Below are 14,823 nucleotides of genomic sequence, written 5' to 3'. Positions count from 1 at the left end.
AACCCAAACCCTAATCCTAATCCTAACACTCACTCTCATGCTAGGCCTATTCCTAACCCTAACCCTCACCCTAACCCTAATCCTCATTCTCACCGTAACCCTCACCCTCACCCTAACCCTAATCCTAACCCTAATCCTCATCCTTACCCTCACCCTAACCCTAAATTTAACCCTCACCGTAGCCCTAACCCTAAGCCTAATCCTCATCGTAACCCTAAAACTCATGCTCGCCATAACTTTAACCATAATCCTCACCCTATCCCTAAACATAATCAAACCCTAACTCTCACCCTCACCATAACCCTAACCCTCATCCTTACCCTAACCCTCACACTTAACCTCACCCTAATCCTAACCCTCACCCTAAACCTCACCCTAACCCTAACCCTCACCCTCACCCTCACACTCACCATAACTCTAACCCTAACCCTAACAATAACACTAATCCTAAACCGAAACCTAACCCTAACCCTAATCCTAACACTCACCCTCACACTAACCCTAATCCTAAACCAAACCCTCACCCTAACCCTAATCATCACCCTCACCAAAACACTAACCCTCAACCTAACTCTCACCCTAACCCTAAACCTTAATCTAACACTAACCCTAACCCTCAACCTCACCCTAGCCCTCACCCTAACCCTAATCCTAACCCTAAACCTCATCCTTACCCTCACCCTAACCGTAACCTTAACCCTCACCCTAGCCCTAAACCTAACCCTAATCCTCAACGTAACCCTAAACCTCACACTCACCTTAAACCTAACCCTAAGCCTCACCCTTACCATAAACATAACTGAACCCTAACTCTCACCCTAACCCTAACCCTAACCCTAAAACTTAATCTAACACTAACCCTAACCCTCATCCTCACCCTCAGCCTAACCCTAAGCCAAAACCTAACCCTAGCCCTAACGCTCACACTCACCCTAAACCTTACCCTAAACCTAACCCTAACCCTAAGCCTAACCCTCACCCTCAACCTAACCCTCACCCTAGCCCTAAATGTCACACTAACCCCAACCCTAACCCTCGACCTCAGCCTCATTCTACCCCTAACTCTAACCCTAAACTTCACCATCACCCTAACACTAACCCTACCCCTAACCCTAAACCTCACCCTCACCCTAGCGCTCACCCTCAACCTTCAACTAACCATAACCCTCACCCTCACCCTAACCCTAATCCGATCCCTCACCCTCAACCTAACCCTAACACTCACCCTCATCATAACCCTTACCCTAACCCTCAACCTAACCCTAAACTTAACCCAAACACTAACTCTCACCTTTACCATAATCCTAATGATCAAGCTGAACCTAACCCTAAACCTCATCCTCACTCTAGCCTCACCCAAACCTAATCCTAACCCTATCCCTTTTCCTAACCCTCCCCCTAACCTTTACCCTAAGCCTCATCCTAACACTAACCCACAGCCTCAACCTCACCCTCAGACTAACCCTAAGCCTAACACTAAACCTAACCCTAACACACAAACTCACCCTCACCCTAAACCTCACCCTAACCCTAACCCTCATCTTAACCATCCACATAACCCTAAACCTAACCCTAACACTAACCACACCCTTACCCTCAATCTAATTCTAAACCCAACCCTATTTCTAACCCTCACACTCACTGTAACCCTAAACCTAAACCTCACCCTAACCCTAACCCTCACCATCAACCTCAGACTAACCCTAAGCCTATCCCTAACCCTATGCCTAACCCTCACACTCACCCTCACCCTAACACTAATCCTACTCCTAACCCTAATCCTAACCCTCAGCCTCAACCTAACCCTCACCTTAAGCCTAAGCTTAACATTAATCCTAACCCTAACCATCACCCTCAGCCTCACCCTAACACTAACTCTAACACTAAACCTCACCCTGACCCTCAACCTAAACCTCACGCTCACCCTAGCCCTCTCCCTAACCTTAATCCTAACACTAACCCTCATGCTAACCCTCCCCCAAACCCTTACCCTAACCCTCACCCAAACCCTAATCCTCACCCTCACCCTCACCCTCAGCCTAACCTGAATCCTAACCCTAAACCTAACACTAACATACACACTCAACCTCACCTTAACCCTAATCCTAACCCTAACCCTCACCCTCACCCTCAGTGTAAACCTAAGCCTAACCCTAACCCTAACCCTAAACCCTCACACTCACCCTAACCCTTACCCTAATCCTTATCCTAAACCTAACCCTAACCCTCACCCTCAGCCTCACCTTAACCCTACCTCTAATTCTAAACCTCAGCCTCACCCTAACCCTAACTCTAACCCTAACCCTAAACCTTACCCTAACCTTAACCTTTAACCTCACCCTCAACCTAGCCCGCACCCTAACCCTAATCCTAATCCTAACCCTCATCCTAACCCTCCCCCTAACCTTAACCCTAACCCTCACCCTAACCTTAACCCTCACCCTTACCCTCACTCTAACACTGACACTTACACTAACCTAAAACCTAACACTAACTGGAACCCTAACACTCACCCTCAGCTTCACCCTAACCCTAACTCTAACCATAAACCTCACCCTCACCCTAACCCTAACCCTAATCCTAACCCTAACCCTCACCCTAACCATAACCCTCACCCTCACTGTAACCCTAAACCTCATCCTAACCCTCACCCTAATCCTATCCCTAACCCTAAGCCTTAACCTAACACTAACCCTAGTTCTCACCCTCACCCTATCCCTCACCCTAACACTAATCATAACCCTAATCCTCATCCTAACCCTAAAACTAACCCTAATCCTTAACCTAACCCAGAACCTCAACCTAACCCTAAAACTAATGCTCACCATATCCCTAACCCTAACCCTCACCCTAACCCTGAACTTAACTGAACCCTAACTCTTTTTTTTAATTTAATTTAATTTTATTTGAGAACATACTGTACAGAGGGGTTACAATTACATTGGCAGGATAATGCATACATTTCTTACCAAGCATTGCAGCCTCCTCCTTTGTTTACCCTTCACCTCCCTTCCCAGCCTCCCCCCTCCCCCCACCCAATCATACCCCCTCCCCCCCCCACACCGACATTGTAAAGCTTGATTTGACATGACATTTTGTAATTCTCCTTGTTGCAACAGGTCCACCTGAATCCTTAAACGACTTGTTCTCCCCATCTCCTCCACATGTTATACTGACATCAAATAAAGTGAAAGCGGGGGTTACACTGTGGGGGAGGGACATACAAAGCAACAAAGAAATAATCTTATAAATGCGTTAGAAACACATGCATGAAAGAAACGAAAACATTAAAATACATAACTAAGGGTTCATTTTCCTAACATCACATTATCTGACCTTTTCTGCTTGACTCATACCTATACTAGATATTGCAAATAAGGGAAACCATGGGACCTATGCTTCTTTGGGCCTGGCTTACTTCACTTAATATAATTTTTTCCAAGCCTTTCCATTTCCTAACAAATGGGGAAATGTCATTCTTTCTGATGGAGGCATAGAATTCCATTGTGTATATATACCACATTTTCTTGATCCATTCATCTACTGAGGGACATCTGGGTTGGTTCCATATCTTAGCTATGGTAAATAATGCTGCAATAAACATAGTTGTGCTGGTAGCTTTAGTGTGGTCTTGTTTGTATACATTTGGGTAAATGCCCAAAAGTGGGATTGCTGGATCATAGGGGAGATCTATGTGAAGTCTTTGAGGAACCTCCATACTGCTTTCCAAAGTGGTTGAACAAGTTTACTTTCCCACCAACAATGTAGTAAGGTTCCTTTCTGTCCACATCCCCTCCAGCATCTGTTGTTGTTAGAGTTCTTGATTTTTGCTGTTCTAACTGGAGTGAGGTGATATCTCAATGTTGTTTTGATTTGCATTTCTTTTATGGCTAGGGATGTTGAACATTTCTTCATGTGTCTATTGGCCATCCTTCTTTCTTCTTCAGAGAAGCTTCTCTTTAAGTCTTTCGCCCACTTATGTATTGGGCAGTTGTTTCTTTGAGGATTTGTTTTTGGGTGGCTTAATTTTTTGAGTTCCAAGTATATTTTAGATATGAGACCCTTGTCCGTTGTATGGCTAGTAAAGATCTTCTCCCAATCGGTGGGCTTTCTATTGATCTTGCTAGCTATGTCATTTGCCCTGCAGAAGCTCTGCAACCTTATGCAATCCCATTTGTCCTAACTTTCTTTGATTTGTTGTGTTTCTGGGTCTCTATTCAGAAAATTTCGGCCTGAGCCAAGGAGACCTAGGGTTTCTCCTATTCCATCCTGTAATGTTTTCAGAGTGTCTGCTTTGAGTTCAAGGTCTTTGATCCATTTGGAGTTGATTCTGGTGCAGGGTGATATATAAGGATCTAGCTTTAGTTTTCTACATGTAGTTAACCAATTTTACCAGCACCATTTACTGAAGAGGCTGTCTTTCTTCCATTCTATTGTTTTAGCTTCCTTATCGAAGATTAGATGGCTATAGGTCTGTAGGTTCATTTCTGGGTTTTCCTGAACCATAACTATTACCCTAATCCAAACCCTCAACCTAACCCTAAACCTAACGCTCACCATAACCCTATCCCTAATCCTAACAATCACCGTAACCCTCACCCTAACACTAAATCAAACCGTAGACCTCACTCTTACACTAACACTAATCCAAACCCTAAACTTCACCCTCAACCTCACCCTTAGCCTAACTCTTAGCCTAAACCTAAAGCTAACACACACACTCAACCTCACCCTAACCCAAATCCTAACCCTAAACCTCACCATCACCCTAACTCTAACCCCAAACCTCACCTTCATCATAATCCTCATTCTAACCCTAACCCAAACCCTAAACCTCACCCTAACCCTAAACCTATGCCTCACCCTCACCGTAAACAAAACCCTAAACCTAACCCTAACAATAACCCTAACCCTAATCCTAACGCTCACCCTAACCATAACACTCACCCTAACCCAAAACTTCACATTAAAACTTACCCTCAACCTAACACTAACCCTAACCCTAACACTAACCCTCACATTAACCCTAACCATAACCCTAACCCTAACCTCAACCTAAACCTCACCCTCACCCTAACTCTAACAGTAACCCTATCCCTAACCCTAACCCTAACCCTCCCCATAACCCTATATCTAACCCTAAACCTCACCCTCACACTAACCCTCACCCTAACCCTAAACCACACCCTAACCCTAACCCTAACCCTCACCCGCACCCACAACCTCAACCTAACCCTAAGCCTAAGCCTAGCCCTCACCATCACCGTCACACTCACCCTCACCCTAAATCTAATACTAAACCTAACACTATCCCTAAACCTCAACCTAACCCTCACCCTAACCCTAAACCTAACCATCATCAAAACCCTAACCCTCACCCTCAACGTCACGCTCAGCCTAACCCTAAGCCTATGCTTAACCCTTACCCTAAACCTCAACAACACCCTAGACCTCACCCTAACCCTAATCCTAATCCTAATCCTTATCCTAACCCTCACCCTAGCCCCAACCCTAACCACCACCCTAAACCTAATCTTCACCCCCACCCTCACCCTCAGCCTAACTATAAGCCTAATTCTAAGACTAACCCTAACCCTCACCCTCACACTCACACTCACCCTACTCCTAAAACTAACCCTGACCATAACCCTAAACCTCAACCTAACCCTCACCCTAAACTTAACCCTAAAACTAACCCTAACCCTAACCCTCGACCTAAACCTCCAACTAACCCTAAATCTAACCTAAACCTCACCCTCACCCTAACCCTAATCCTAACACTAACCCTAAACCTCACCCTAACCCTAACCCTAACCCTCACCCTCACCCTCACCGTAACTCTAACCCTAACCCTAACAATAACACTAACCCTAACCCAAACCATCACCCTAACCCTAATCTTTACCCCCACCCTCACCCTGAGCCTAACCCTAAGCCTAAGTCTAGCCCTCACACTAACGGTCACACTCACCCTCACCCTAACCCTAATACTAAACCTAACCCTATCCCTAAACCTAAACCTAACCCTCATCATCCCCTAACCCTAACACTAACAATAACCCTAAACCTCCCCCTAACCCTCCCCCTAACACTAACTCTAACGTTAAACCTCACCCTCACCCTAACCCTAACCATAAACCTCACGCTAAACCTCACACTAACCCTAACCTTAACACTCACCCTCAATCTCACCGTAACTCTAAACCTAACCCTAAAAATAACACTAACCCTAACCTTAACCCTAATATTATCCATAATCCTCACCTTCAGCCTCAACCTCAGTGCAAACTTAACCCTAAACATAACACTAACAATAACCCTAATCCTAAACCTAACCCTAATACTCAACCCCACCCTCACCCTCAGCCTAAACCTAAGCCTAACCCTAACCCTAACCTAACTGTAACCATAACCCTAACCCTAACACTAACACTAAACCCAACCCTAAATCTAACCCTAATCCTCAGCATCACCCTCACCCTAACCAAATCCATAACCTTACCCTCACCCTAACCCTAAGACTAACCCTAACATTGACCCTCAGACTCATCCTCAACCTAACCCTAACCCTAAACCTAACCCTATCCCTAAAACTAACCCTCACCCTAACCATCACACTAGTCCTCACCCTAACACTAATCCTAACCCTAAACCTCATCCTAAACCTCACCCTAAAACTAACCCTAACCCGCACCCTAACCCTAACCCTAACCCTCACCCTCATGCTTGGCCTAAGCCTAAGCCTAAGCCTAAGTGTAACTCTAACCCAAACCCTCACCCTAACACTGACCCTAACACTACCCCTAACTCTAACCGTAAAACTCACTCTCACCCTAACCCTAACTCTAACCCATACCTAAACCTAAACCTCATACTAACCCTAACCCTCACCCTCACCCTCACCCTCACCCTCACCGTAACCATAACCCTAACCCTAACAATAACTCTAACCCTAACCCTAACACTCAACATAACCATAAACCTCACCCGGACCCTAACCCTCACCCTAACACTAACCCTAAAACTAACACTAACCCTCACACTAACCCTAATCATGACCCTAACCCTAAACCTCACCCTAAACCTAAACCTAACCCTCACCCTCACCCTAGCACTCACCCTAACCCTAACCCTCATCCTCACCCTAAACCACACACTAACCGTAACACTAATCCTCAATCTAACCCTCACCCACACCCTTCCCCTAACCCTAACCCTCACCCTAACCCTAAACCTCACCCCACTGTAACCCTGAACCTCAGCCTAACCCTCACATTTAACCTTACCATCACCCCCACGCGAACCCTTACCCTAAACCTAACCCTCACCCTAACTCTCACCCTAACCCTACTGACACCACAAAACTCAACCTCAACCTAACCCTAAACTTGACCCTAACCCTAACCTTCAACCTCACCTTTAACCTTACAATAACCCTAACACTAAAACTCAATTTAACCCTCATCATAACCCTAATCCTAACCCTTAACCTAACCCTAAACCTAACCCTAACACTCACCCTTATCTTAACCCTAACCCCCAGCCTAAACCTCACTTTTACCCTTACCATCATCCTCAAACTAAACCTCCTCCTAACCCTAAACCTCATCCTAAACTTCACCCTAACTGCAAACGTAACCGTCACCCTAAACCTAACCATCACCCTCACCCTAGTACTCACCCTAACCCTAATCCTAACCTTAACTCTCATCCTAACCCTAAACCTAAACCTCACCCTCACCCTCACACGAACCCTAATCCTAACTCCACCCTAACCCTAACCCTAAACCTCACCCTCACCCTTACCCTAACCCTAAACCTAACCCTCACTCTCAACCTCACCCTCAGCCTAACCCAAAGCCTAACCCTAAACCAAAACCTAACACACACACTCACCCTCACCCTAACCCTAATCCTAACCCTAACACTAACCCTATACCTCCTCCTAACTCTCACCCTAACCCTAAACCTAACACTAACCCTAACCCTAACCCTCAAGCTAACCCTCACCCTAACCCTAACTCTAACCCTAAACCCCACCCTCATTCTAAACCTCACCCTAACCCTAACACTAACCCTCACCCTCGCCCGTACCATAACCATAAACTTAAACGCAACCCTAACAATAACCCTAACCCTAATCCTAACCCTCAGACTAACCATAACCCTCACCCTGACCCAAACCCTCACCCTAAGACTTACCCTGACTGTAACACTAACCCTAATGCTAACACTAACCCTCACACTAACACTAACCCTAAATCTTACCCTAAACCTCAACCTCACCCGAACCCTAACCCTAACCCTAAACCTCACCCTAAACCTAACCCTCACCCTCACCCTCACCGTAACCGTAACACTATCCCAAACCCTAACAATAAACATAAACCTAACCCTAACACTCACCCTAACCATAACCCTCACCCTAACCCTAATGCTCACCCAAACACTTACCCTCAACCTAACACTAATCCTAACCGTAACACTAACCCGCACACTAACCCTAAACATCACCGTAAACCTAAACCTCAGCCTAACACTAACCCCAACCCTCACCCTCACCCTAGCCTTCACCCTAATCCTAACCCTCATCCTCACACTAAACCTCACACTAACACTAACACTAATCCTCAATCTAACTCTCAACCTCACCCTAAAGCTAACACTAACCCTCACCCTAACCCTAACCCTCACCCTTACTGTAACCCTCACCCTCAGCCTAAACCTCAACTTTACCCTTACTGTCACACCGACGCTAACCCGCACCTAACATTAACATCTCACCCTAACCCTAACTGTACCCCTAAACCTCACCCGCACCATAACCCTAACTCTAATCCTAACACTCACACTAAACCTCACCCTAACCGTAAACCTAAACCTCACCATCACCATAACCGTATCCCTAACCCTAAACCTAACAATAACCCTAAACCTAACCCTAACCCTCACACTAACCATAACCCGCAACTTAACGCTAACCCTAAACCTAACACTAACCCTCACATTAACTCTAAACCTCACCCTAATCCGAAACCTCACCCTAACCCTAACCCTAACCCTAATTCTCACCCTCACCCTAGCCCTCACCCTAGCCCTAATTCTAACCATCACCCTGACCCTAACCCTAACCTTCATCCTCACCCTAAAGATCACACTAACGCTAACCCTAATCCTCAATCTAACCCTCAATCTAGCCCTAACCTTAACCCTTACCCTAACCCTAAACTTAACCCTAACCCTCATTCTTATCTTAACCCTCACCCTCAGCCTAAACCTCATCTTTACCCTTACCATCATCCTCACCCTAACCCTCACCCTTCCCCTAAACCTCATCCTAACCCTCACCCTAACCATAAACCTAACCATCACCCTAACCCTAACCCTCACCCTCAACCTCATGCTCATCCTAACCCTTAGCCTAAGCTGAAAACTTACCCTAACCCTCACCCTCAACTTAGCCCTCATCCTAAACCTAATCCTAATCCTAACCGTCATCTTAACCCTCAACCTAGCCCTAATGCTAACCATCACCCGAAACCTAATATTCACACCCACCCTCACACTCAGCCTAACCCAAAGCCTAAGGCTTACCCTAACCTTAACCCTAACACTCACCCTCACCCTCATCCTAATCCTAACCCTAACACTAACCATAACCCTAAACCTCAACCTAACCCTCACCCTAACCTTCACCCTAAAACTAAACCTAACCCTAACCCTCGACCTAACCCTGCAACTAAAATTAAATCTAACCCTAAACCTCATCCTCAAACTAACCCTAATCCTAACCTTAACCCTAAACTTCACCATAACCCTAACCCTAACCCTCACTCTCACCCTCACCCTAAACATAACTCTAACCCTAACCCTAACAATTACACTAATCCTAAACCGAAACCTAACCCTAACCCTAACCCTAACTGTAATCCTAACACTCAACCTCATGCTAAACCTTATCCTAACCCTAACCCTCACCCTAACCCTAATCCTCACCATCACTGTAACCCTAACCCTCAAACTTACCCTCACCCTAACCCTAACCCTAAACCTAAACCTTAATCTAACACTAATCCTAACCCTCAAGCTCACCCTAGCCCTCACACTAACCCTAATCCTAACCTTAATCCTCATCCTTACCCTCACCCTAAGCCTAACCTTAACCCTCACCCTAGCATTAACCCTAAGCCTAATCCTCAACGTAACCCTAAACCTCATGCTCACTGTAACCCTAACCCTATCCCTCACCCTAACCCTAAACATAACCGAACCCTAACTCTCACCCTAACCCTAACCCTAACACTGACCCTAAACCTAACCCTCACCCTCACCCTAACGCTAATACTAACCCTAACGCTAAACCTCACCCTAAACCTAACCCTCACCCTCACCCTCACCCTCACCCTCACCATAACTCTAACCCTAACCCTAACAATAACACTAATCCAAAACCGAAACCTAACCTTAACCCTAACACTAACACTAATCCTAACACTCATCCTCGGGCTAAACATAATCCTAAACCTATCCCTAACCCTAACACTAATCATCACCCTGACCTTAACCCTAACCCTCAAACTTACCCTCACCCTACCCTAAACCTAACCCTAAACCTTAATCTAACACTAACCCTAACCCTCACACTCAACCTAGCCCCAGCCCTCACCCTAACCCTAATCCTAACCCTAATCCTCATCCTAACCCTCACCCTAACACTAACCTTAACACTCACCCTAGCCCTAATCCTAATCCTCAACGTCACCCTAAACCTCATGCTCAACTTAACCCTCACCCTAACACTAACCCTAACCCTAAACCTTAATCTAACACTAACCCTAACTCTCATCCTCACCCTCACCCTCAGCCTAACCCTAAGCCAAACCCTAACCCTAGCCCTAATGCTCACACTCACCGTAACCCTTACCCTAAACCTAATCCTAACCCTCACCCTCAAACTTACCCTCACCCTAACCCTAAATCTAACACTAAGCCTAACCCTAACCCTCAACCTCAGTCTCATCTTACACCTAACTATAAACGTAAGCGTCACCCTAACACTAACCCTACCCCTAACCCCAAACCTCACCCTAACCCTAACCCTAACCCTAAACCTCACCCTCACCCTAGCCCTCACCCTAACACTAATCCTAACCCTAACCCTCATCCTAACCCTCACCCTAACACTAACCATAACCCTCACGCTCACCCTAACCCTAATCCGAACCCTCACCCTCATCCTAACCCTAACCCTTACCCTTAACGTAACCCTTACCTTAACCCTCAACCTAACCCTAAACTTAACCCAAACACTAACTCTCACCCTTACCATAATCCTAACCCTCAAGCTAACCCTAACCTAAACCTCATTCTCACCCTAGTCTCACCCAAACCTAATCCTAACCCTATCCCTTTTCCTAACCCTCCCCCTAACCCTTATCCTAACTCTCACGCTAACATTAACCCTCAGCCTCAACCTCACCCGCAGACTAACCCTAAGCCTAACCATAAACCTACCATAACACACACACTCACCCTCACCCTAAACCTCACCCTAACACTAACCCTCATCCTAAACCTCCCCCTAACCCTAACCCTAACCCTAACACTAAACCACACCCTCACCCAAAGCATAATCCTAAGCCTAAGCCTAACCCTAACCCTCACACTCACCCTAACCCTAACCCTAAACTTCACCCTAACCCTAACCCTCACCCTCAACCTCAGCCTAACCTTAAGCCTTTCCCTAACCCTAGCCCTAATCCTCATCATCACCCTAACCCTAATCCTACTCCTAACCCTAATCCTAACCCTCAACCTAAACCTCACCTTAAGCTTAAGCCTAATATTAATCCAAACCCTAACCCTCACCCTCAGCATCACCCTAACCCTAACCCAAACACTAAAATTCATCCTGACCCTAAACCTAAACCTCCCCCTCACCCTAGCCCTCAGCCTAACCCTAATCCTAACACTAAACCTCATCCTAACCCTCCACCTAACCCTTACCCTAACCCTCACCCTAAAACTAACACTTACCCTCAACCTCACCCTCAGCCTAACCCTAAGCCAAACCCTAAACCTAACTCTAACACACACACTCACCCTCACCCTAACCCTAATCCTAACCCTAACCTCACCCTCACCCTCACCCTCAGTGTAACCTTAAGCCTAACCCTAACACTAACACTCATACTCACCCTAAACCTTACCCTAATCCTAATCCTAAACCTAACCCTAACAGTCACCCTCAGCCTCAGCTTAACCCTAACTCTAACCTTAAACCTCACCCTCACCCTAACCCTAATCCTAACCCTAAACCTCACCGTTACCCTCACCCTCACCCTAACCTTAACCCTCACCCTAGGCTTAACCCTAAGCCGAATCCACAACTTAACCCTAAACCTCATGCTCACCGTAACCCTAACCCTATCCCTCACCCTAACCCTAAATATCACTGAACCCTAACTCTCACCCTAACCCTAACCCTAAACCTCACCCTAACCCTAAACATAACCGAACCCTAACACTCACCCTAACCCTAACCCTAACACCCACACTAACCCGAACCCTCACTCTCACCCTAACCTTAATCTTAACCCTAACACTAAACCTCACCCTAAACTTAATCCTCACCCTCACCCTCACACTCACCCTCACCATAACTCTAACCCTAACCCTAACAATAACACTAATCCTAACCCGAAACCTAAACCTAACCCTAACCCTAACCCTAATCCTAACACTCATCCTCAGGCTAACCCTAATCCTAAACCTAACCCTCACCCTAACCCTAATCATCACCCTGACGGTAAAACTTAACCCTCAAACTTACCCTCACCCTAACCCTCAACCTCACCCTAGCCCTCAGCCTAACCCTAATCCTAACCCTAATCCTCATCCTTACCCTCATCCTAACCCGAACCTTAACCCTCACCCTAGCCCTAACCCTAAGCCTAATCCTCAACATAATCCTAAACCTCAAGCTCACCTTAACCGTAATCCTAACCCTCACCCTAACCCTAAACATACACAAACCCTAACTCTCACCCTAACCCTAACCCTAAACCTTAATCTAACACTAACCCTAACCCTCACCATCACCCTCAGCCTAACCCTAAGCCAAGCCCTAACCCTAGTCCTAATGCTCACACTCACCCTAACCCTTACCCTAAACCTAATCCTAACCCTAAGCCTTACACTCACCATCAACCTAACCCTCACCCTAACCCTAAATCTAACACTAACCCTAACCCAAACCCTCAACCTCAGCTTCATCCTACCCCTAACTCTAACCGTAAACCTCACCCTCACCCTAACACTAACCCAACCCCTAACTCTTACCCTAACCCTCACCCTAACACTAACCCTCAGCCTCACCCTCATTCTCAGCCTAACCCTAAGCCTAAACCTAACCCTAACTCTAACCCTAAACCTCACCCTCACCCTAACCCTAACCCAAACCCTAACCCTAAACCTCACCCTAACCCTAAACCTAAACCTCACCCTAACCCTAGCCCTAAAACTCACCCTCACCCTAGCCCTCACCCTAACCCTAATCCTAATCCTAAAATTCACCCTAACCCTCCTCCTAACCCTAACCCTAACCCTCAGGGTAACCCTAACCCTCATCCTCACACTCACCCTAACCCTGACCCTTACCTTAACCCTAAACCTAACATTAACTGTCACCCTTACACTCAGCCTCCACTTCACCCTAACCCTAACACTAACCCTAAACCTCATCCTCATCCTAAACCTTACCCTAAAACTAACCCTAATCCTCACTCTAACCATAACCCTCACCCTCACCTTAACGCTAACCCTCATCCTAACCCTCACCCTAACCCTAACTATAACCCCAAAACTTACCCTAACACTAACTCTAGTTCTCACCCTCACTCTAGCCCTCACCCTAACACTAATCGTAAACCTAATCCTCATCCTAACCCTCACCCTAACCCTAAAATTAACCCTCATCCTTATCCTAACTCAAACCCTCAACCAAACCCTAAACCTAACGCTCACCATAACCCTAACCCTATTCCTAACACTCATCCTAACCCTCACCCTAACACTAAACCAAACCCTCACCCTCACTCTCACACTAACCCTAATCCTAACCCTAACCCTCACACTCAACCTCACCCTTTGCCTAACCCTTAGCCTAAACCTAAAGCTAACCCTAACACACACACTCACCCTCACCCAAACCCTAATCCTAACCCTAACCCTCACCCTCACCCTAACTCTAAACGTAAACCTCACGTTCATCCTAACCCTAACTCTAACCCTAACCCAAACCCTAAACCTCATCCTAACTCTAACCCAAAACCTCACCCTCACCGTAACCAAAACCCTAAACCTAACCCTAACAATAACCCTAACCCTAATCCTAACACTCACCCTAACCATAACACTCACCCTAACCCAAACCCTCAGCCTAACACTTACCCTCACCCTAAAATTAACCCTAACCCTAACACTAACCCTCACACTAACCCTAACCATAACCCTAACCCTAAACCTCAACCTAACCCTCACCCTCACCCTAACTTTAACACCAATCCTATCCCTAACCCTCACCCTAACCCTCTCCCTAACCCTATATCTAACCCTAAACCTCACCCTCACACTAACCCTAACCCTAACCCTAAACCCCACCCTAACCTTAACCCTAACCCTCACCGGCACCTTCACACTCACCGTAACTCTAATCCTAACCCTAAACAATAACACTAACCCTAACCCAAACCATCACCCTAACCCTAATCCTCACCCCCTCCCTCACACTCAGCCTAACCCTAAGCCTAAGCCTAGCCCTCA

Source organism: Dipodomys merriami, unplaced genomic scaffold (assembly GCF_024711535.1).
Source record: "Dipodomys merriami isolate MVZ:Mamm:240054 unplaced genomic scaffold, mDipMer1.0.p SCAF_196, whole genome shotgun sequence".
Taxonomy (NCBI): Eukaryota; Metazoa; Chordata; class Mammalia; order Rodentia; family Heteromyidae; genus Dipodomys; species Dipodomys merriami.
This window is presented reverse-complemented; position numbering follows the sequence as displayed.